Source organism: Rhinopithecus roxellana, chromosome 3 (assembly GCF_007565055.1).
Source record: "Rhinopithecus roxellana isolate Shanxi Qingling chromosome 3, ASM756505v1, whole genome shotgun sequence".
Classification (NCBI taxonomy): Eukaryota; Metazoa; Chordata; class Mammalia; order Primates; family Cercopithecidae; genus Rhinopithecus; species Rhinopithecus roxellana.
The window spans coordinates 77,923,242-77,947,710 of record NC_044551.1 but is presented as its reverse complement, the minus strand read 5'-3'; positions in this window follow the sequence as shown (position 1 = coordinate 77,947,710).

The window sequence follows — 24,469 nt, the reverse complement described above, 5'->3', positions numbered from 1 at the left end:
TATATTTTATAGATTTATGAATTCTTCCATTAAAAGCTGTATTTATTTATTTAATTAGTTAAGATGAAAATTGGCAAACCTTGCAATTCTGTTGGATAGTCCAATTTGTTCTTTTATCTGTTAACCAATACAGTTGGATAAATTCAGCGAGTCAAACCATATCAACATAACATCAAGATGTTTTGAGAGGAAGCTGTAAGAATACAGAGAAAAATAACCGTATATAAATACTACTCTAGTAACTTTAGTTTTCCTAGGGGTATGGCTTATCACCTTGAAAATATGTCGCAAGTATACTAGGGTTGAACAAAAGAAATAAATTATAGTTAATGGAAGGTTGCTTTCTCACTCTCAGATAAGGAAGCTATAAATAAACAAAATGGTAAAATAACAATGAACATCTTAGTGTGCTGGATTAGAATCTGATATATCAGTGTGAATTAATGTTTATTTTAATATACACAGATAGATACAGATCTAATTAAAGATAGATGTTTATGCGTGGGTTATTATTTATATAAACATTTTTAGCCCCGTTCATTACAAGGCCTAGAAGCAACAGTAGTCCAGCAGCATCAACCACACCAGGAACACAGATCTGGGTTTCTAATACTATTCTTCAATAAGGGAATGAAAGCTCTTTAAAATATGGCTGATTCCAGGACTTGAGTAAGATAAATCCAACAGGATCCTGTGACAACTCATAGTGTGAAAAAAAGTTTGGGGTATGGGAAAGGGAGGAGCCAACCTGAAAGAAACTCCAGTGGCCAAGCTGAAAGGAAAAGCAAAAAAAGAAACAAAAGAAAACAAAAGGGAATAACAGATTATAGCCTGAAGTGGAAACATATGTTCATACTTATATAAATAAATTATTGAATGAATGAATAAATAAAGAGGATAGAAATTTATAATGTTTAAAGAAAATTATACTCCAGGAGATGGAGCTTAATTTCTTTCCCCTTGAGTGTGGTCTGGATTTAGTGACTTAGTAGAACGTACTTTGGAACAGTAAAAACAGAAACTTTACACGAGAGAAACTTGGAAGGTCTTAACCAAGTGATCAAGTTTTATGCTATAGTGATAAGTCAAACTGATACAATGTACCTTCAGATATGATCAAATGAGAAGCATAATTCATCACGGTTTTTTTTTTTTTTTTTTTTTCAAAAATCTGGAACTCCAGTCTGATGTTGAAAAAATCCACATTGAATGCTTGACCGTGACTTTAAAAAACTCTTAAGATCACACACACAAAAAAAATCTTGAAAAATATCACAAATTAGTAAAGACCAAGGAGAAGATTAAATCTTATGTGCTATCCCAGATTGGATCCCAGAATAGCAAACTGACATTACTGGAAACTAGTGTAATACAAATAAATTCTGCAGTTTAGATAAAATACATGTGCCAATATTAATCTCTTATTTTTACAAATGTGCCATGGCTTTGTTAAAATTAGGGGAAACTGGACGAAAGGTATTAATATACCTTTCTATCTATCTATAGGTATATCTAATATACCTATACTATCATATAGTATAAATATAGAATTTATACTATATGATAGTTATATAAATTTAAAACTAGTCCAAATAAATGTGTGTTAAAATTTTCTAAGACAGAAGTAGAACAGAGAAGGTTATGGTGATTGAGATAGGGGAGCGATTTGTTTGGAATAGTCATATGAAAGGTAAAGATTCAAAAGTAATTTGAGATCTCATTTCAATTATCATTTACATCATTTCTTCCTCTGACTCAGAATTGCTATTGCTGATATAATCCTGCTTGTCACAGCAGATGGCCAGGTTTTTGACTACAGATTAAAAAAATAAATTTTTATTCTATAGTTCTTTCTGAATTGGTATTTTTGCTTAGTATATTTTATAGATTTATAAATTCTTCCATTAAAAGATGTATTTATTTATTTAACTAGTTAAGATGAAAACTGGCAAACCTTGCAATTCTGTTAGATAGTCCAATTTGTTCTTTTATCTGTTAACCAATACAGTTGGATAAATTGAGCGAGTCAAACCATATCAACATAACATCAAGAGTGGAGATAGAGCAATACATCACAATTCTATTCCTGCAATTCTCTTTTTAAATTTATTTAGTTTTGCCTCTGGCTCTGCACCATCTCACTCTGGCTGAATACATGGTATGTTTTGTTTGTTGGTACGTTCCCCCAGAAAACAGTTTAATGTGTACTTCACAGATGTTTCCTTATATTGTCCTGAGGAGGTACAGATGTCTAACTCTGCCAATTTCCAACATAGCAAAAATATTCAGAATACTTTTGGCTGCTGTTTTTCTGCAAAATTCTTAGTTAACATTTATTGAAACCTAACCACTCACTTTTAAGACGAAAATATCTCTCATGGTAGTTAAGAGGAAATTGAAAAATTAGGGTTGAATTGTGACAAACTAATTGGATGCTGAATTGTACTGACCACATATGAGGAATAGTCAGCATATTAACTGCTACAGATTAAACTGTAAATAAGAAGCAAAATTTGCCTCATTGAATACACAGTCTAGTTTAGAAAGAGACAAGTGAATAATTAATTTAAATGTTTGCCAGAAATAGTATGCTTGAATGTTCTCAGGTCACTATGGTGGCAGAAAATAGTATTTTTATGATAGACTAAGCAGCATAAACCTCCTTGAGGTTATAGTTAAGCTGGATCTTAATGGATGTATAGGCATCTGTCAAATACATATGAGCTTATTTAAATGTCAAGATTGTTTTGAAACCTTGAGATAATACTTCTTGTGTTGCTATTGTTTACAATCTGATTTTGAGGCTATATGACAAAACATTTTGGAAGTCTGACCTTATGCCGTGCTCATCAATTCTGACAAGCAAACGATCAATCATAAATATATATATATATATGTATATATATATATACACACATAGCGCAACACTGTATGTAGATAGATCCTGACATTTCTATCAACTCAAAATATAAGCACTATTACTAATTTAATATATGAATATTGCTGTATTTTATGCATTAGAAAGGCATATATCAATAAATAAGAAAGAGAGGATCTGGGCTAAATTTGTGAGAATGTAAATTTTAATTTTAATTAATAGTTTAATTATCTGCTGTCATCATCTTGAAATTACTGACAATATTGTCTTTGAATTTGTGGTTTCAAAGTGAAGTTTGACGAGAAAATGGAGCAAGAAGCTGCACAGAGGAGATATGTGCAATATATTTGCAATTCCTTGACACTATATGCATGTGTACTGTTTCCAATACCCCACAAGAATAAACACACAATTGTGGTGTAACCACGATGTGTGGGAATTCAGCAAGACCGAAGGCGAAGACCAGGCGCGGTGGCTCAAGCCTGTAATCCCAGCGCTTTGGGAGGCCGAGGCGGGCGGATCACGAGGTCAGGAGATCGAGACCATCCTGGCTAACACGGTGAAACCCCGTCTCTACTAAAAAAATACAAAAAACTAGCCGGGCGAGGTGGCGGGCGCCTGTAGTCCCAGCTACTCCGGAGGCTGAGGCAGGAGAATGGCGTAAACCCGGAAGGCGGAGTTTGCAGTGAGCTGAGATCTGGCCACTGCACTCCAGCCCGGGCGACAGAGCGAGACTCCTTCTCAAAAAAAAAAAAAAAAAAAAAAAAAGACTGAAGGCGAAAACAAAGTGTGTTATGTCTACAATTGACCAAGTGAAGACGCTGACAACCCCAAGTAGTCATGCTTTCTATTCAAGCCAGATCTTGCTTTGAACACAGAAGGAAGGCAAAGGTATTCTGATAAACACAAACAACTTAACATATTCTTTTTCACTCATATTACTTCCCTCTATTAACTAACTAACCACTACACTGAAAATTATGACATAGAGTGAAAGACAAAGACAGGGCAACACAGAGTTACATTTTATTTCAGTTCTATCTTATTCACCAATAAGCCAAATATAATTTTGGCAAAATATGCCAACAAGTATCAAAAAGTGAAACAAAAATTCATGTTAGTTTTGTCAAGCCTACTGTTCTAGTAAGAATAAAATACATGTATATGTATGATGAGCTATAAAAAATGTATAAGTTTGGGGATTCCATATATGAGCTAAATGCTTTTATATGTTTATTAAAATTGGCATTGTATGATAAAAAATGAACACTAAATCTATGTCATTTATCATGAGAGATAACCTATTTTTTTCTTAGAATAGTATCAAAAAGCAAATAAAATGCACCATGGGCAATTAAAGAAAGAACTCAAAGAATGATGAAAAATGTTCTATATTTTGGTCTCTTTAACAGCACATTTTTGGAAAATTTGCTGCTATTACTGTTTGTTATATGCTACTATTTGAACAAGAGACCTCAGATTTTCTTTTTGCACTGGAACCCACAAATTATGAGCCTGGTATTAGAGATGAAAGAATGTTAACTCCTGGTTGCAGTAATTTTATTTTTTTAAATATGAAAGAGATTTTGCATATAAGAGATAGCATTGTGTAGTGGTTAAGGAAAGGACTTTTAAGACAGACATGCCTGATTTTTAGTCATAGTTCTACTACTTACTAGCAATTTGGAAATTGTGTAATCCCTCTGGGCTCATTTTTCTTATTTGTAAGCTGGGAACAATAAAATTAACTCTTTTATAGTGTGAATGTCCACTTAGATTATATACTTATAAATTTATATACTTACATAGGTGCTGAGACTGTGGGCAAAACTATATACATGGATAGCTATTATCATCATTATTATTATTCTATGTGGATATAGAACTGTTTACAGACATAGTTCAAAAATAGAGGAGAGATGATGGATGAAAACCAATGAGGAATGATTTGATGAGTAAGGACCTTCATAAAATAGGTAGAATTACGCACTAATTTTACAAAATAGTATGCTAAGTAAAACTTTATGGAAAGTGAATTGATCTGAAAATGATCTAGTCAGCCTTAAATAAAGAACCTGATTATAATCTGATCATAGAGTGCCTATCTAAATCATGGTGAATGTGGAAGACAATGTTTTACCCAAAGATTCAGAATGCTTTTGGGTTAAATGTGTGTATTACAATAAAATTTGCGGACATGGGATAGGTTGTCTCAGAAAGAACTGAGTTTCCCTTCACAGGATGTGAATAAGCACTGACTAAAGAAACATCTGGAAAGGTTATTATACAAAAGATTAACATCAGATGTGTAAACTATATAGCAAGCAAAGTCTTTTATAACATATAGATGTGGGTGATAAGAAAGTTAGGTAAGAGTGAAATAAATTTATAAAATGTGTAAATTCTGTCAAGATAGAGGTGATTATGCATAGAGGTGATTATTCAGTTAGGTTTTACACATTAGGGATCACAGCTAAGGGAATAAGAGATAATGTTAAGAAAGTTGGAGAAAGGGAAAAAAATCTAAAACATATACAAATAGATTCTCCCTGTAGATAATTCAGAGGAAAAACTCAGTAATTGTTGATGAGAAAAATATTAAACTAGAACAAGTGAAGAAAATTATCTAATGCCATAAAATATGCAAATGATTTCTAGAATATCATACCTCAGAGATTGCCCTAACTGTGGAAATATTGAGTGACAGAGAGAAATTTACCTTGAAAGTAATTAAGCTTAAGGGAAATTATTTCATCTATCTCAACGGAACTCTAACTAATTTTTTAAAAAGGCTCAGAGAATTTTGTATGACTGAAGCTTCACAAAATATATGCCATATAGTGAATATGTCAAATATTAAAAGTTTTATGTCTTACATTTAAGTCTTTAATCCATTTTGAGTTGATTTTTGTATATGGTTAGAGGGATGGGTCTGGTTGCATTCTTCTGCATATGGATATCCTGCATTCCAAGCACTACTTATTGAAGTGACTGTCTTTTTTTCAGTGTATGCTCTTGGTGCCTTTGTCAAAAAATGAATTGACAGTAAATGTGTAGATTTATTTTTGGGGTTCTGTATTATGTTCCATTAGTTTATATGTCTGTTTTTATGCCAGTGGCATGCTGTTTTGGTTACTGTATTTTTACAGTATAATTTGAAGTCAGGTAGTATAGTCCTTCCAGCTTTGTAATTTTTGCTCAGGATTTCTTTGGTTACTAAAGGCTTGTGGCTTCTGTATGAATTTTAGGAGGCTTTTTCTATTTCTGTGAAGAATGTCATTGATATTTCTATAGAGATTGCATTGAATCTGCAGATCACTTTAGGTAATTGGATATTTTAACAATACTAAGTTTTCTAATCCATGAGCATGGAATAACTTTCCATTTTCTTGTGCATCCTATTCAATTTTTATCAGTGTTTTACATTAATAGTTTACATGGTAGAGATTTTGCAGTTATTCCGTTAAAATTATTCCTAGGTATTTAATTTTATGTCGTGTAGTTATTGAAAATTAGATTGCTTTCTTAATTTCTTTTTCAGATTGTTCACTGTTAGCATATTGAAATGCTACTGAATTGTCTATTCAAATTTTGCATCCTGCAACTATGAAACTACTAGAATAAAACATTAGGGAAACACATTAGGGAATTTCTCTGGGCAAAGATGTTTTGGGGTAAGACCTCAGAAGCACAGGGAACTAGATAAAAGTAGAAAAATGGTATTATATTAAGCTAAAAAGTTTCTGCACAGCAAATGATGTAATCAATAGAGTGAGAAGAAAATCTACAGAATTGCACAAAATTTTTGCAAACTAGCTGTTTGACAAAAAAATTCTTGACCAAAATAGGTCAGGAACCCAACCTGACCAAAAAAATGTTAAAAAATAGGCAAAGGATTTGAATAGCCATTTCTGAGAAGAAAACATACAAATGGCCATCAGGTATCTGAAAATAATACCCACATCACTAATCATTAGGGAAATGCGCATCAAAACCACAACAGATGCTGGCAAGGATGTGGAGAAAGGGGAACACTCTCACACACTGATGAAGAAAATGTAAATTAGTATAGCCACTATGAAACACAGTATAGGAGTTTATCAAAAAACTAAAAATATGGTTACCATATAATCCAGCAATCCCACCGCTGGGTATGTACCCCAAAGAAAGGAAATCAGCATTTGTAGAGATATTTGCAGTTTCATGTTTATAAAACAGTGCTGTACACAATAGCCAAGATACAGAATCAACCTAAGTGTCCATCAATGGATAGATACAAAAATGTGCTATATATTATGCAATGGAATATTATTCACCCAAACAGCACAATGAGACTCTGTAATTTGCAGCCACATGCATAACTCTGGAAATCATTATGTTGAATTACATAAAACTGGAACAGAGAGACACATATCTCAAGTTCTCACTCATATGTGGGAGTTAAAAAAGTTGATCTCATGGAGATAAACAGTAGAGTTGTGTTTAGCAGAGCCTGAGAAAGTAGAGAGGATGGGAAAATCAAGAGAGTTTGATTAATGGGTACTGATATGGTTTGGCTGTGTCCCCACCCAAATCTCATCTTGAATTCCCACAAGCTGTGGGAGATACCTTGTGGGAGATAAGTGAATCATTGGATCAGGTCTTTCCCTTGCTGTTCTCATGATAGTGAATAAGTCTCACAAGATCTGACAGGAGTTTCCCTGTACAAGCTCTCTTCTCTTGTCTGATGCCATGTGAGACGTGCCTTTTACCTTCTGCCATGGATTGTGAGGGTTTCCCAGCCACATGGAATTATAAGTACAATAAATCTCTTTCTTTTGTAAATTGCCCTGTATTTATCAGCAGCATGGAAACAGACTAACACAGTAAATTGGTACCAGTAGACTGGGGTGCTACTGAAAAGATACCTGAAAATGTGGAAGTGACTTTGGAACAGTTTGGAGGTCTCAGAGTTTGAAACTTTGTAGGAAAGTTTGGAAATCCATAGAGACTTGTTGAATGGCTTTGTCCAAAATGCTAATAATGACATGGACAATAAAGTCCAGGCTGAGGTGGTCTCAAATGGAGATGAGAAACTTTTGGGGAACTGGAGAAAACGTGACTCTTATGTTAACGAAGAGACTGGAAGCATTTTACCCCTGCCCTGGAGATTTGTGGAACTTTGAACTTGAGAGAGATGATTTAGAGTATCTGGCAGAAGAAATTTCTAAGCAGTAGAGCACTCAAGAGGTGCCTTGGGTGCTATTAAAAGCATTCAGTTTTAAAAGGGAAACAGAGCGTAAAAGTTCAGAAAATTTGCAGCCTGACAGTGTGATAGAAAAGAAAATCCCATTTTCTGAGGAGAAATTCAAGCCAGCTGCAGAAATTTGCATAAGTAATGAGGGCCCAAATGTTAATCCCCAAGATGATGGGGAAAAATGTCTTCAGGGCATGTGAGAGGTCTCCACAGTAAGCCCTCCTATCACAGGCCTGGAGACCTTGGAATCAAAAATATATTTTTGGGCTGGGCTCAGGGTTCCCATGCTATGTGCAGTCTAGGGACTTGGTGCCCTATGTCCCAACCACTGCAGCCATGACTAAATGGGGCCAAAATACAGCTTGGGCTGTGACTTCAGAGGGTGCAAGCCCCAAGCCTCAGCATCTTCCATGTGGTGTTGAGCCTGGGGGTGCACAGCAGTCAAGAATTGAGGTTTGGGAACCTCCACCTAGATTTCAGAGCATGTATAGAAACACCTGCATGTTCAGGGAGAAGTTTGCTGCAGGGATGGGGCTCTCATGGAGAACCTCTGCTAAGGCAGTGCAGAAGAGAAATGTGGGATTGGAGCCCCCACACAGAGTCTCTACTGGGGCACTGCCTAGTGGAGCTGTGAGAAGAGTGCCACAGTCCTCCAGACTCCAGAATGGTAGATCCACTGACACCTTGCACTGTGCACCTGGAAAAGCCATAGACACTCAACACCAGCCCGTGAAAGCATCTAGAAGGGAAGCTGTACCCTGAAAGTCACAGGGGTGGAGCTGTCCAAGATGATGGGAACCTATCTCTTGCATCAGCATGAACTGGATGTAAGGCATGTGGTCAAAGGACATCATTTTGGAGCTTTAAAATTTGACCAGCCCACTGGATTTCAGACTTGCATGGAACCTGTAGCCCCTTGGTTTTGGCTAATTTCTCCCATTTGGAATGGCTGTATTTACCCAATACCTGTACCCCCATTGTATCCAGCAGTAATTAAATTGCTTTTGATTTTACAGTCTCATAGGTGGAAGGGACTTGCCTTGTCTTAAATGAGATTTTGGACTGTGGACTTTTGAGTTAATTCTTAAGTGAATTAAGACTTTGAGGAACTTGTTGGAAAGGGATGACTGATTTTGAAATGTGAAGACATGAGATTTGGGAGGAGTCAGGGGTGGAATGATGTGGTTTGGCTCTGTCCCCCTCTAATCTCATCTTGAATTCCCACGTGTTGTGGGAGTAACCCCATGGGAATTGAATCATTGGAGCAGGTCTTTCCTGTGCTGTTCTTGTGATAGTGAATAAGTCTAATGAGATCTGATGGTTATATAAAAACAGGAGTTTCCCTGTACAATCTCTCTTCTCTCATCTGGTGCCATGTGAGATGTGCTTTTCACCTTCTGCCATGATTGTGAAGCTTCTCCAGCCATGTAAAACTGTAAGTCCAATAAATCTTTTTCTTTTGTAAATTTCTCAGTCTCTGGTATGTCTTTATCATCAGTATGAAAATGGACTAAATACAGGTAAAAACATACAGTTAGATAGAAGGAATAAATTCTGGAGTTCAATAGCACAGTGGGATATCTGTAGTTGGTAATAGCTTATTGTGTATTTCAAAGTAACTAAAAAAAGATTTTAGAATGTCCACAACACAAAGAACTTATAAGTATTTGAGATAATAGATATCTCAATTACCCTGATTTCATTACTATACATTATATACATGTATCAAAACATCACATACACTCCAGAAATATGCACAATCATTATGCATCAATAAAACGATTAACAAACAAGTCATATTTATATATATTAAAAAGCCATCTTTACATCTGTCAAAGGGCATGATCATATGTCACTTCCCTTTGCAACACTTCCTCAATCAGATATTCTAAGCAATTGTCTAAGTAACTTTTCCAATAGTCAACTCTCCATGAGGATAAGTCAAAAGGCTCACATTTTTAGGTACATTAATTGATTAGTAGGGAGAAAATTTTATCATAGACCTAGTCTGCAATCAATAGTCTTGATTATTGATAGTAAAGCTAATATTTTGATCATCATTCTTATATATCGTTACCAGCATTTTAATACCTGTAGAAATATGCAGTGTTATAATTTAATTTATTGCCAGAATATAGTCACCCAGAACTCATGGTACTACAAATTTTGGCTTTTATTCAACTAAAGTACTTTGCTTCCTGACTACTTTCCTGTCTTACATTTAAGTCAAAGTATACAATTATTTAATTCCAGAATAAACTTTACTTCTTTTTCTACATCTATCTATTCAGACCTGCACACTTAACCGCTATGTCAGAATCTTACTTTACAGTTCATTTTTTGTGCTATCCCATCTTTAAGGTAATAACACTTCTTAACACATCAATCAAATGTGATAATATTAAGAAGCCTGAGTTTCTCGTTGTCCCTTGTATTATTACTAATTTGTTTGTAATATTATGCACATACATCATCATTTATTTTAATAGATTATTAACAATACTCAAGACATTATTTTTCTATCTTGAGAGTTTTATACACAGTAGACATGCAATAAGTAAATGTGGAATTGATTTTGGGTTGTATTAGTTAGGATTCTCTAGAGGGACAGAACTAATGGAATATATATAATATATATTATATATACACATATATAATACATCTATATTATACATATATTGTAATATATATTATACATATACATGAGAGTTTATTAAGTATTATCTCACATGATCACAAGGTCGCACAATAGGCTATCTACAGGCTGAGGAGTAAGAAGAGCTGGTCCAAGTTGCAAAACTGAAGAACTTGGAGTCCGATGTTCAAGGGCAGGAAGCATCCAGCACAGAAGAACAATGTAGGCTAGGATGCTAGGCCAGCCTCTCCTTTCACATTTTTCAGTCTGCTTATATTCTAGCCATCCTGGCAGCTGATTCGATGGTGTCCACCCAGATTAAGGGTGGACCTGCCTTTCCTAGCCCACTGACTAAAATGTTAATCTCCTTTGGCCAGGCCCTCACAGACACACCCAGGATCAATACATTGCATCCTTCAATAAAAACATTTGCTAGTGGATCGCTTGGAGTGATGGTGAGTTGTGCCACTTCCACTTTGGTGAGCTATAGTTTAAATTTTTTTTTTAAATTAAGCTTTTAAAAGTGCAGATTTTAGTTTTTTTACTTTTATGGTGGCTTGGGTAAGTTCAGTTGAATTCACTGGCATTTATTTTGAAAAATAAAAAAGTAAATTTCACAATAGTGTCTGTACTCGACCATGCGATGTCATATTTAAAAAATTATTTTTGTTTGTTTTGAGACAGAGTTTAGCTCTTGTTGCCCAAGCTGGAGGGGAATGGCACGATCTCGGCTCACCACAACCTCCTCTTTCCTGGTTCAAGCGATTCTCCTGCCTCAACCTCCTGAGTAGCTGGGATTACAGGCATGCACCACCATGACAGCTAATTTTGCATTTTTAGTAGAGACAGGCTTTCACCATGTTTGTCAGGCTGGTCTTGAATTCCCAACCTCAGGTGATCTGCCCAACTCAGCCTCCCAAAGTGCTGGGATTACAGGCATAAGCCACTGTGCCGGCCTAAAAATTAATTTTGATATTGTTTTATAATCTCCTACTTAGATCAAAATAACATCTTAGATATATCTTAGTTAAAAGATTAACCACAAGAATAGTGTTTCTGTCAATTCTTCAATTTAAATACACAGTCTTCGTTTTAAAAATTTTTTAATTAAATTCTTTTTTCTTTGAGTACAAGCCAGAAAAGAAACTGGAAAATGGATTTATCTTAATATTATAAAAATGCTTAGTCCCGCAGTTTTCAGCTTTCTTTTTCAATCTTGGATGAATTTAAGAACTCAATTTCTTAAATGTTTTAACTAAACTATGTTAAAATGTGAGGTATTTTTCTTTGTTGCATGACCTTAAAATAGCCTTTATACCTTGTTTTCAATCTTGAATATTTGAAGTTTGCTTTTGTGTTGTTAGATAGAATTTAAAAAGAAATCAAGCTACTGTTAGATTGAAAAACCATTAGAGCTTATTAAAGAAATTTTGAAACACAACTGTATGTATGACCTAGTCTGATTGATCTGGATATGTCTTAGTTTAATCAAAAAAAGAGGCAGCAGCTACCTCTAAAGCAATCTTTCCTGAAGGAAGATTTCATATTGTGGTTCCCCTGTCACTTCACTCTAAATGTATGCTTTTTAGGCCTATCTTTCTGAAATGCACTTTGGTTTTGTATTAGTTGTATTAGGGTTTTCCAGAGAGATAAAACCAATAGATAGCTATAGATACAGATAAATAAGAGGAGATTTACTATGAGAATTGTCTCACACAATTACAAATGCTCAGGAGTTATACAACAGTCCATTTGCAAGCTGGAGACACTGGGATACCATAGCATACTGCACACAGTTTAAATTCAAAAGCTTCAGAACCAAAGAAGCTAATAATGTAATTCTTAGTTTGAGGCTGTAGGCCTGAGAACTATGGGGGCTGTGGGTGTAAGTCCTGGATTCCCAAGGACAGAGAGCCGAGAGTTCTGATGTCCAAGGATGACAGGAGGAAGGTGTCTCAGTTTCAGAAGAGAGAGAGAAAAAAAAATATTTTCACTGCTTCTTTGTTTGTTTCTATCAAGACCACCAGGTGACTGGATGGTGCGCACCCACAATGAAGGGCAATCTATCTCACTTAGTTCACTGACTTACAAGCCAGTCTCTACTAGAAACACCCTCACAGATACACCTGGAAATAATGCTTTACCAGTTCTCTAGCTATTTCTTAATCCAGCCAAATCAACACCTAATAATTACATTTACAATACTGTCTATGATAGTAATAAAGCTTATTTTACTGTATTTGTACCACATTTCATTCTGTTCTTTCAACATCTTTAATTCACATGAGATTTATTGCATTACTAGAAGCCAGGAACCTTATCTGTCTTTCAAGAAAGCTCCTATTATGGTCTAAAGTTTTATGTTCTCCCATGATTCATGCGTTGAAATCTAACCCTCAATGTGATGGTATTAAGAGGACCTTTGGAGTCAATTACCTCATGGTGGTGAAGCCCAAATGAATGGAATTAGCACCCAGAAGAGGCTATGAGGGAGCTGCTTTGCCCCTTTCACTTTCTGGGACATAGCTAGCAGATGTCATCTCTAAGGAACAGACAGAATGCCCTAATGTTAACAGGTTTTTCATATCATTAATATATCAATAATTTTTGCACATTGACAGGAAAGGTATATACAAATTAGTAGAGAATTAAGCAAATATAAAGGCAAGGTACAGACTGGGAGCAGTGTACTATACATCTCATTAGACAACAAATCTGACTGAGCCTTGATCTTGGACCTCTCAGCCTTCAGAACTGTAAGAAATAAATGTCTGTTGTTTATAAGCTACTCGGTCTATGACAGTTTTGTTACAGCGGACAAAACTAAGACAGGCACCATTTTGCTCTAGTCCTCCTGAACACGCATATCAAATGTTTTTTGATATGGAAGAACGTGTAACAATATACTATATCAGTGGTGATGTTTAACCTCCAGGGAAGCAACAAATAATCTCAGAGAAAAATGTTTTATGAGAAACTAAAACAAAATAAACTGATGTTAAATGTAAACAAATTTCTTTTGCCCCCAAATTTGTACTTTCAGAGGCTTAGACATTATTTTGTATTTCCTACTTCTGATGGGTTTATTTTAAAATACAGGATAACAGTTGCTGTCACTTATTGTTAGTTAAAATGTTGAATTTAAAAATTTTATCCGTAATTTCATATGGAATAACTGTGTTTTTAAATTGAAGCATGAGGCATTTTACTCATTTTCTGTTTGTTTTTCTTCTGCTGGTAGCGAATGAGGACTGGTTGCTACAGCAACATATTTATTCTGCAAATGCTTTTGGGCTTTCATCAGATGTTCACTCTGACAGTGAGTTCTGCCTTCGGAATGTCTGACTTTTACAACCACAGCTAATTACAAAACCTGTAACCATTTTATTCCACTGCCCTAAAGGTTAACACAAAACTTGTCGTATTGAAACAAATGTGGATTGTGAAAACAAATCTTATGAAGAACAGAGAAAAACAAAGTAATTACATTTTTAAATCTATAGTCAAAAATATTAAACTTTAAATCACCTGTAGCTCTTAGGTTTGTAAAATACCTTCGGCAAGTGAGAACAAAAATATCAGTTTTCTCTTTCTTTATTTTTCTCCATCACTCTTCAATTAAGGTTCTTGATTGAAATGCTCAGAACTAAAATATTATATTGGTTGTCAAACACTAGGCATTTCAACAAAATAATTTAACTCTTGAATCTGAGGAAGAACTTATACTTACAATGTTTGAATTTTGTAACATTTCAACTAAATTTGTATCTTTCTGGATGAATATTAATTTTCTGTAAACACAATGTATGTAATATTTTTAAAGATGCTGGATATAAATAAATAAATATTCAAAATTTGACTTTGTCAGTTTTTACAAAGAGCAAAAAGGTACAATATGTTCAAATTGTAACACGTATATCCATAGAGCAATATGAAACTAAGAATGATTTCAGCTGTGCTGTTTCAAATATATTTAACGTCACCTTTCTATTTCACTGTTAAGAACCTGAAAGGCTATTTGTTCATTTATGTCTAATCTATTGGATACATATTTGAAGGTGTGTGTACATATTACTCTTTTTATTTTAAATTTTGTTTTGTGATGTATGAATGACTGCTATTTGTATATAAATATATAACTGTGATCTTAGCATTTTAATTAATTTTGGTTTTCTTACTAAATAGCAAATCATGAAATTTTCTCCAAGTTATTAGGAATAAATCTACATTGTTAGTTTTAAGGGTTTTTATGTTTTTAAAATTTCCTAATTTAACTCTTTTAATATTCATAATTTTTATGTATGAGAGGTTTTATTTTATGGAATTGGTTTCAAGTACTTCAAAAAGTACTGGAATTCCAGATTAATTTTCTAAAGTAGTAACAAAAACATAAGGAATAAAAAATGGTGAAATTAGTCACATATTCTTCAATTATACATGAGTCTGCTCATTTCCTCTTGTAAACAAAGCAATAAATATTACCAGATAATGATGATGACTAATTATTATAATAATTTTACGTGCAAGATACATATCAAGTCATAGCTTCTTGCTATTTAATTTCCATTTCCCCATCTCCATTTCTCATGTTTATTGATCATTCAGATTTAAATTTCTATAACATCCTTCTTGTGTTTGTTTCTTTGGTTATTGATTTTTTTGTTTGTTTTTGAGACAGGGTTTTGTTCTGTCTCACAGCCTGGTGTGCAGTGGTGCAATCATGGTTCACTGCAACTGCCACGTCCTGAACTCAAGCAATCCTCCTATCTCAGTCTCTGAGTAGCTGGAACTACATTCATGTGCCACAACATCCAGCTTTTCTTTTTTTTTTTCCACTCCTGGGCTCAAGCGGTCCTCCCACCTCAGCTTCCCAAAGTTCTGGGGTTACAGGTTTCAGTCATTGCTGCCAGTCGGTACCTTACCTTTGTATTTGCTCAATTCTCTACTGATTTGTATATACCTTTCCTGTCATTGTGCAAAAATTATTGATATATTAATGATATGGAATACCTGTTAACATTAGGGCATTCTGTCTGTTCAAATGGCCATTATAGGGAATTGTGAAGAGCAATGGAACTCTTAATTGACAGCCATTCTAATCCATTTATCTTTGTTATATTTCTAAATTTCATAACAGATAAAATTTTATTTTTTTAATTATAGTAAAAATAAAGAAGGAATATTTGGAAAATCAGTAACAGAGAGCTCTATTACTTACACACACACACACACACACACACACGTTTGCAACTTAACTACAGGTCACCAAAAAGAAGCTGTGAGGCAATTGAGACCATATTGCATATAAACTCTCCTAGACTGGGTTGATCAATGTTGGTTCATTTGAATGAAAGAGATGTGAGAAACAAAATCAAAAGCTAAAGTGAACTGAAACATTCTACACCTTCTATTTGGAACCTATCTTATTTGCAAATAATATAGTTAGAACCCCCAAATGCGTCACCATGTCATTATCAAATAAATTAAGTAAGCCAGAGACAAAGAAAAGATTGAAGCTATGAAGAAAATAATAACATAAGGAAACACGATAAGTTATGCAAAAATAAATAATACCAAGTATGAGATTGACATAAGAAAATCAGTTTTGAAAGAAAATAAACCTGTGAATAGCAACTTGAGCTATAAAGATTTAGAATGAAAAGATATGTGAAAAAATAGATGAATAGTATGTATAGAATGATGACATAAATGTATTTTATATGGTTGAAAGATATCATTGAGAAGTATGTAAAGAAACGAGTGAGGTCCTGAGTAATGATAAAAGAAACATAAGGGCACTTGATATAATTTCCCATATGTAGTATATTTTTCATGATAATATAAAATAAGATGTATCACTTCAATAGCCAGGAAAAAACAAATGTTGACAACAATAACAAACAATAGTCTAATGAGGGTGTAGAGAATAAATAGAGGAGAAATATATATATATATATATATGACTTTATTACATTTGGATTTGCAAATTAGGAGATAAACATTTAAAAAATAGTTCTAGGAAAATAGGGTTTTAATAAGAAATAACTGTATATTTATAGGAGTATGCTATTAATTAAATAATTTCAAGGTAATTTAAAAAATTTATATGTAATACATGACATCATAAAGAGCTAAACTAAAGCAAAATATCTCATATATGTTAACACATAAGTATTTTATGTCTATATACAGAAAGCCTTCTCAGAATTGTACCAAGGAAATGAGTTGTTACCATACTCATGCATGTAATCTCATAAAATAAAGTATCCTGCACCTGAAAACAACAAAATATCTAACATTGATGAAAGTAATATTAAATGACTTTTAGGGAAATAGTTGCAAAAAATAGTTCAAAAATAATGTCAAATTTATTGAAGTTAGAAAATCGTGATTGCCGCTTAAAAATATGCAGAAAAGTAAATAAAATGTTGAAATAAGAAATTATATTTCTTAATTATTACAAAATTGCAAGAATAATACAATCTTACCTGATCGGGTTACAACATGCTAAAATAAGCGTGATACTCAGTGTTTAAAATAGTTTCAGAAGATCAGAAAATAATTTTTTTCTACTTAAAATTTGGCGAAAACATAATATTTAATTCAACGAATACTTGAATTCTTGCACTTCACAATGTAGACTAACAAGCATTTATAGGCATATGCTTTCATTTTCTTCTGCTTCTAATGCTTTTTGTCATGTTTCCCAATAGAAAATAATATCAAATTATGCACAATGAAGGATCTCCCACATCTTATCCACCAACTATGTGGTTCTGTATTTCACAGAAAAATGTTACTTTTTAAACATATCTTTCCTTATATATGAAATATATTATATTACATACAAGATATATATTATAAACACTGCTTTTATATATATTAGAAATACACAAGCAAACACATGTAGAGCATACCGGTACTATAAAGCCAAATTGAACATAAGATATTCACAATTAGCTGGACTAGGTGATGTCTAATCAGATAAGTTCATTTCTCGTTTTGAGGAAGTAGAATAAAGTGGGAGAGGAACCTGGACAAGGAAACAGCAGACGACCCAAGTTCAGGAAATAGAAAGGCAGAGAATGAGTCACAGATAGGCATGGGCAAGGACTTCACGTCTAAAACACCAAAAGAAACAGCAGCAAAAGCCAAAATTGACAAATGGGATCTAATTAAACTAAAGAGCTTCTGCACAGCAAAATAAACTACCATCAGAGTGAACAGGCAACCTACAGAATGAGAGAAAATTTTTGCAATCTACTCATCTGACAAAGGGCTAATATCCAGAACTTACAAGGACCTCAAACAAATTTACAAGAAAAAACAAACAACCCCATCAAAAAGTAGGCAAAGGATATGAACAGACACTTCTCAAAACAAGACATTCATACAGCCAACAGACAAATGAAAAAATGCTCATCATCACTCGCCATCAGAGAAATACAAATCAAAACCACATGAGATACCATCTCACACCAGTTAGAATGGCAATCATTAAAAAAATCAGGAAACAGCAGGTGCTGGAGAGGATGTGCAGAAATAGGAACACGTTTACACTTGTTGGTGGGACTGTAAACTAGTTCAACCATTGAGGAAGACAGTGTGGCGATTCCTCAAGGACCTAGAACTAGAAATATGATTTGACCCAGCCATCCCATTACTGGGTATATACCCAAAGGATTTTAAATCATGCTGCTATAAAGACACATGCACACGTATGTTTATTGCAACACTATTCACAATAGCAAAGACTTGGAATCAACCCAAATGTCCATCAGTGACACTGGATTAAGAAAATGTGGCACATATACACCATGGAATACTATGCAGTCATAAAAAGGATGAGTTTGTGTCCTTTGTAGGGACATGGATGCACCTGGAAACCATCATTCTCAGCAAACTATCGCAGGAACAGAAAACCAAATGTTCTCACTCATATGTGGGAATTGAACAGTGAGCTCACTTGGACCCAGGAAAGGAAACATCACACACCGGGGCCTATTGTGGGGAGTGGGGAGGGAGGAGGGATAGCATTAGGACCTATACCTAAGGTAAATGATGAGTTAATGTGTGCAGCACACCAACATGGCACATGTATACATATGTAACAAACCTGCACATTGTGCACACGTACCCTAGAACTTAAAGTATAATAATAATAATAATAATAATAATAATAATAATAATAATAAAAGAAAATATGGCACATATACATCATGGAATACTATGTGGTCATAAAAAAGGATGAGTTCGTGGCCTTTGTAGGGACATGGATGCAGCTGGAAACCATCATTCTCAGCAAACTATTGCAAGAACAGAAAACCAAACACCGCATGTTCTCACTCGTAGGTGGGAATTGAACAATGAGATCACTTGGACCCAGGAAGGGGAACATCACACACTGGGGCCTATTGTGGGGAGGGGGGAGGGGGGAGAGATAGCATTAAGAGATATACCTAATGTAAATGATGCGTTAATGAGTGCAGCACACCAACATGGCACATGTATACATATGTAACAAACCTGCACATTGTGCACATGTACCCTAGAACTTAAAGTATAATAAAAAAAGAAAAAAGAAAAAAAAATAACTCTTGTATCCAAAACATGTAAAACAATTGATCAGAGGTCACTAACGTTTCCATTACTTTATTTAATATATGTAAATATTTGAGTTTTTTTGTGAATGTATTTGATCCTTTGGAATTTTTTTCTGGTGTCTAATGAAAGGAAAAAGTTCCAATATATATAAATTATTTATTGTTTAGTGAGTTGTTTCTTCCTAATTTGAAACACTGTTTTTGGAGGGCGGGGGAGTGGGGGTCGGGGCAGAGTGGCTCTGTCACCCAGGCTGGAGTACAATGGAGCGAACTCGGCTCACTGCAACCTCCGCCTCCTGCGTTCAAGGGATTCTCCTGCCTCAGTCTCCCAAGTAGCTGGGATTACAGGCACCGGCCATCATGCCTGGTTAATTTTTGTGTTTTTGTGTAGATGTGGTTTCGCCACGTTGGCTAGGTTTGTCTTGAACTCTTGACCTCAGGTGATCCACCTGCCTCAGCATCCCAAAGTGCTGGGATTACAGGTATGAGCCATCGCATGGGCCTTGAAACACTTCTTGTTTGCATCTCTCCTAATTTTACTTAAATACGGCATTTCTATATTTTCAGGATATATAACATTGAATACTGACTTTTTTTATTCCTTTATTTCCTACATTTAAAAGTGTTAAATATTTACAACCTCTTATTTTAGCTAATATTTTCAATCATCTCTTGCTTGACTAATGTCTCTCCTCTAGTGAAGTTCTTACATGCTCAAAAGTGTTGCTCTCTTTTATTATTCATGAATAATCTATGAGAGAAAATTAGCATTGCTTCAGACAATGCAAGAGAGCTAGTTTATACCAGAAGTGACTTCCACAGAATCCTTATGGAAATCTCAAGAACCAAGGACTATATATGCAGACAAGTGCATGATTGAAAAATAAGCCTAAATATAATAATAGAATTAAAAAATTCAAGCATTGTGTTAGCCCAATCTCATGCTGCTTAAAGAAATACCTGAGACTAGATGATGTATAAAGAACAGAGGTTTAATTCACTCACAGTTCCACAGGACTGAGGAAGCCTCAGGAAATTAACAATCATGGCGGAAGGCTCCTCTTCACAGGGTAACAGGAGAAAGAATGTGTGCAAGTAGGGGAAATGCCAGACACTTATAAAACCATCAGATCTTGTGAAAATCATTCATTATCAAAAGAACAGCATGGGGAAATCACCTTCATGATCCAATTACCTCCACCTGTTCCTGTTCTTTACACATGGGGATTATGATTCAAGGTGAGATTTGGGTGGGGACAGAGAGCAAAACCATATCAAGCATAAAGTTAATGAAAATATTGTCGAAATAAAAGAAGTTGCTCTAATACTTTTTAAGTCTCCTGTATTTCTTAGTTTCAAATAAAGTTAGATAGATACCATGTAACTGATTGTAGCTAAGAAGTCAAAAAAAAAAAATCATTTCTAGTCAAAGGAACTTAGAAACTCAGGTGCCTCCGCTACTCTTCTTTTCTCCTACAATGGTAATTTTGATAGTCAGATGACATAGAGGGTGTAACTCCAAATAAAGTCAAGTAACTTTTATTAGGAAAAATAAACACTTATTGTATAATGCTTGAGGTGTTGACATTTGTCTGTTTTAACAACTAGAGCTAATTATAATTCTAACGTCTATTGTCCCAGGGGTAACTAAGAAATGTCATAGGATCTCCTCCACCTCCGTTCCAAATTAGACTTTATAATTTGGCCTATGGTCCATTTTATCTTTTGTTCATTTAGCTCACTTTTTAAATTTCTATTTTCTAGTCTCTTTACTATTTTGTCAATTGTGAACAAAATCAATTTACTCTTCTCTCTCTAATTTTGTCTCCATTTTTGTGATGATTCTATTTTTTTCATCTATTTATTAAGTTTGGTCAAATGTTGTCAACTTCTATGTTTCTTTTTCTGTATTTGAAGGAACTTGGATAGTATATCAAGGGCCCTAGAAATACACTTTATATTAATTAATTAATTGTTACACACATTTGTAAATTTTTCACATTTCTCCTACAATTTTATGAGTGGTTTTTAATCATACTTTCTCAGACTATCCCAAGAATCTAATATCTGAGATAATGGACATTTTCATAGGAATATTGTTTTAAATATTATTGGTTTTTAAATACAACAAAGAGCATATATTTGTGAAAATTGAGGTTTTTATTAGCCTAATAAATGATTATTATTTATTAATTTAGTGTACATTGTTGCATTTTCATAAAATAACATAAAGTCATGAAATATTTCAAAATGATATTACTAAAAACAACTAAAGTTTCTGTGACACGCACCATTGCTAAACATGATACTTCTAGTAGATAATAATAAACATATTAGCTCTAATATGGCAGTGAGATAGACATTTCTCCCTTTCTTTATAAGTTGTTATGCCTTTTTACCTTTTTCCTCCCCTGGTTGAATTTGCTAAGGCCTCCTGTACAATCTGAATCTAATATCAGTGACTGATTGTAGAAATACTTGCTTTCTTTCTAATAGAAGGGAAGGTAGAGTGTTCAAAATATGAGCTGTGTGTCTGATGTTAGCAGTAGGTTTATACAGATATCTTTTATCAAATTGAAAAAGTTTTCCTTTCTTTTTAGTGTACTGAGGATTTTAGTCATGACTACGTATTATATTTTGCCAAATACCGCCATATGTTAATGAGTTCATAATTTTTCTCCTTTATACTCTTAATGTGAATGGTACTGATTACTTTTGAAGGTTAAACCAATTCTCATTACTGGGAAAAATTCCAGTGGGTCGTGATGGACTATCATCTTCATATATTGCTGAATTTAACAGGATATGCTATAAATATTTTTTCTATTTATGTTCATGACAGGCATTGATTTTACTGTACACTTAAGATTCCCTTTAAATATAAATCCTTTCTTTCTATTCGTGTATAGTATTCTTAACCCATAAAAACTTCATTCCAAGAGTGTAAACTGAGGCTAGCAAGTCCTTTCAGCAATTGAACATTTAAGGTAGCTAATTGATAAGTAGAGCTGGAGGATATATAGGAAGACTATGAAGAATTTTATAGTCTAAAGACTGTTAAGTAAGGGAGCTTGGATGATTGGGAAGATTCAAATAGTCTACAGTAAATGCAGTAGAAAATATCTGGTAATGATTTTTCATTGCTTATGTAGTAACAATGGGTAACTCTTTTCGCCAATAAACATTGTTATTTTTCAACATCACTGCCTCTCTAAACCTAATATTTGCATTAATATTATATTTTTCTTTCAGTACTTAAAGTCCTGTATTGTAATGAATGGTTTCTTACTATTAGTGAAGCACAGCTTGACATCTTCCCAGCTGCTGATTAGGTTAACGTGATCTGACATAGTCACCTGATAGACACAAACATAAATTTTCTCTGGAGGCAGGAAACGTTAAAACATGCAGCAGCACTAGAAATAAGATACTCATTACTCCTCCCAAGAAGGAACTTACTCTCTAGGTTGGAGAAGTTGACTTACAGCCCCTAATCAGTATAATTTCAGAATCCACTGTTGAACTGAACAAAAGTTCACATTATTTCTGAGTAGCCACCAGGCAACAACTAAGCACAGTGGTAACTAATCATGATAGGGGTAGCAGGATCTAGATTTTCCTTCCAAAAGAGAAATTCCTTTTTAGTACAGATAATCTCATTGTGTTGGTCTAGATTTTATCAGACGTGTGTCATGGCCTTTTTCTGACTAATCCTCCTTCCTCCTCTCTTACCTTAGTAAGATGATCTCGATACTTCTCATTACATTACAACAATTAAATCAGTGGGATATTTCTGCAAGAAATCAATGCAATAGAATCCAGTAATTGATCTCAAAATATGTAGACTTTTGACTAATTATAAAGTGGTAGAAAGCAGCTGTAAAAAGAATAAGCATTTAAATAAATGGTTCTGACTTAATTAGATAGCCATAGGCTGTCATTTGGAAATGATTTGTTTGTCCTCACCAAAACTCATATTGAAATTTGACCCCCAATAAGATGGTTTGTCTCTGTATTCCCATTCACATCTCATGTCAAATTGTAATCTTCACATGTCAAGGGAGGCGCCTGTTGGGAAGTGACCAGATCATGGGGGCAGATTTCCGCCATGCTGTTCTCATGACAGTGAGTGAACATGAGATCTGATGATTTAAAAGGGTGTGGAACTTCCTCTCTTGCTCTCTTTCTCCTGCCTTGCCAAGGTAAGGATGTGCTTGCTTCCCCGTCACCTTCCGCCATGCTTGTAAGTCTCCTAAAGCCTCCTAGTGATGCTTCCTGTTAAGCCTGCAGAACTGTGAGTCAATTAAATGTCTATTATTCATATATTGCCCAATCTCAGGTGTTCTTTATAGCAGTGTGAGAACAGACTAACACAGAAAATTGGTACCAATACTGGGGCACTGCTATAAAAATACCTGTAAATGTAGAAGCAACTTTGGAACTGGGTAATGAGCAGAAGTTGAAATAGTTTGAAGGGCTCAATAGAAGACAAGAGGATGTGGGAAGGTCTTCCTAGAGACTGGTTAAACGATTTTGATCAAAATGCTGGTAGTGATATGGAAAGTGAAGTCTAGGCTGCAGTGATCTCAGATGGAGATAAGGAAATATTGGGAACTAGAATAAAGATCATTATTGCTATGCTTTATCGAAGAGATTGACAGCATTTTGACTTTGCCCTAGAGAACTGTGGAAATTTGAATTTGTAAAAGATGATTTAGGATATCTGGCCAGACAAATTTCTAAGCATCAAAGCATTCAAGATATAACCTGGCTTTTGATTAAAAAAACAAACAAACAAACAAACAAACAAAAACATGCAGTAATATGTATTGCATGACCTGGCTGTGTCTAAGAGAGAATGCTCATACATGTGGAAAGGAGATGGTATGAAATTGGAATATTTATTTAAAGGCAGAGTATAAAAGTTTGAAAAATTTGCATCCTGACCATACGATAGAAAACAAAACAAAACAACAACAACAAAAAACAACAACACAATATCTAGGGAGAAATTCAAGTAGGCTGCAGAAATTTGCCTAAGTAATGAGGAATTGAATGTTAATAGTCAAGACAATGGGGAAAATGTCTCAAGGCCATGTCAGAGACCTTTGCAAAAG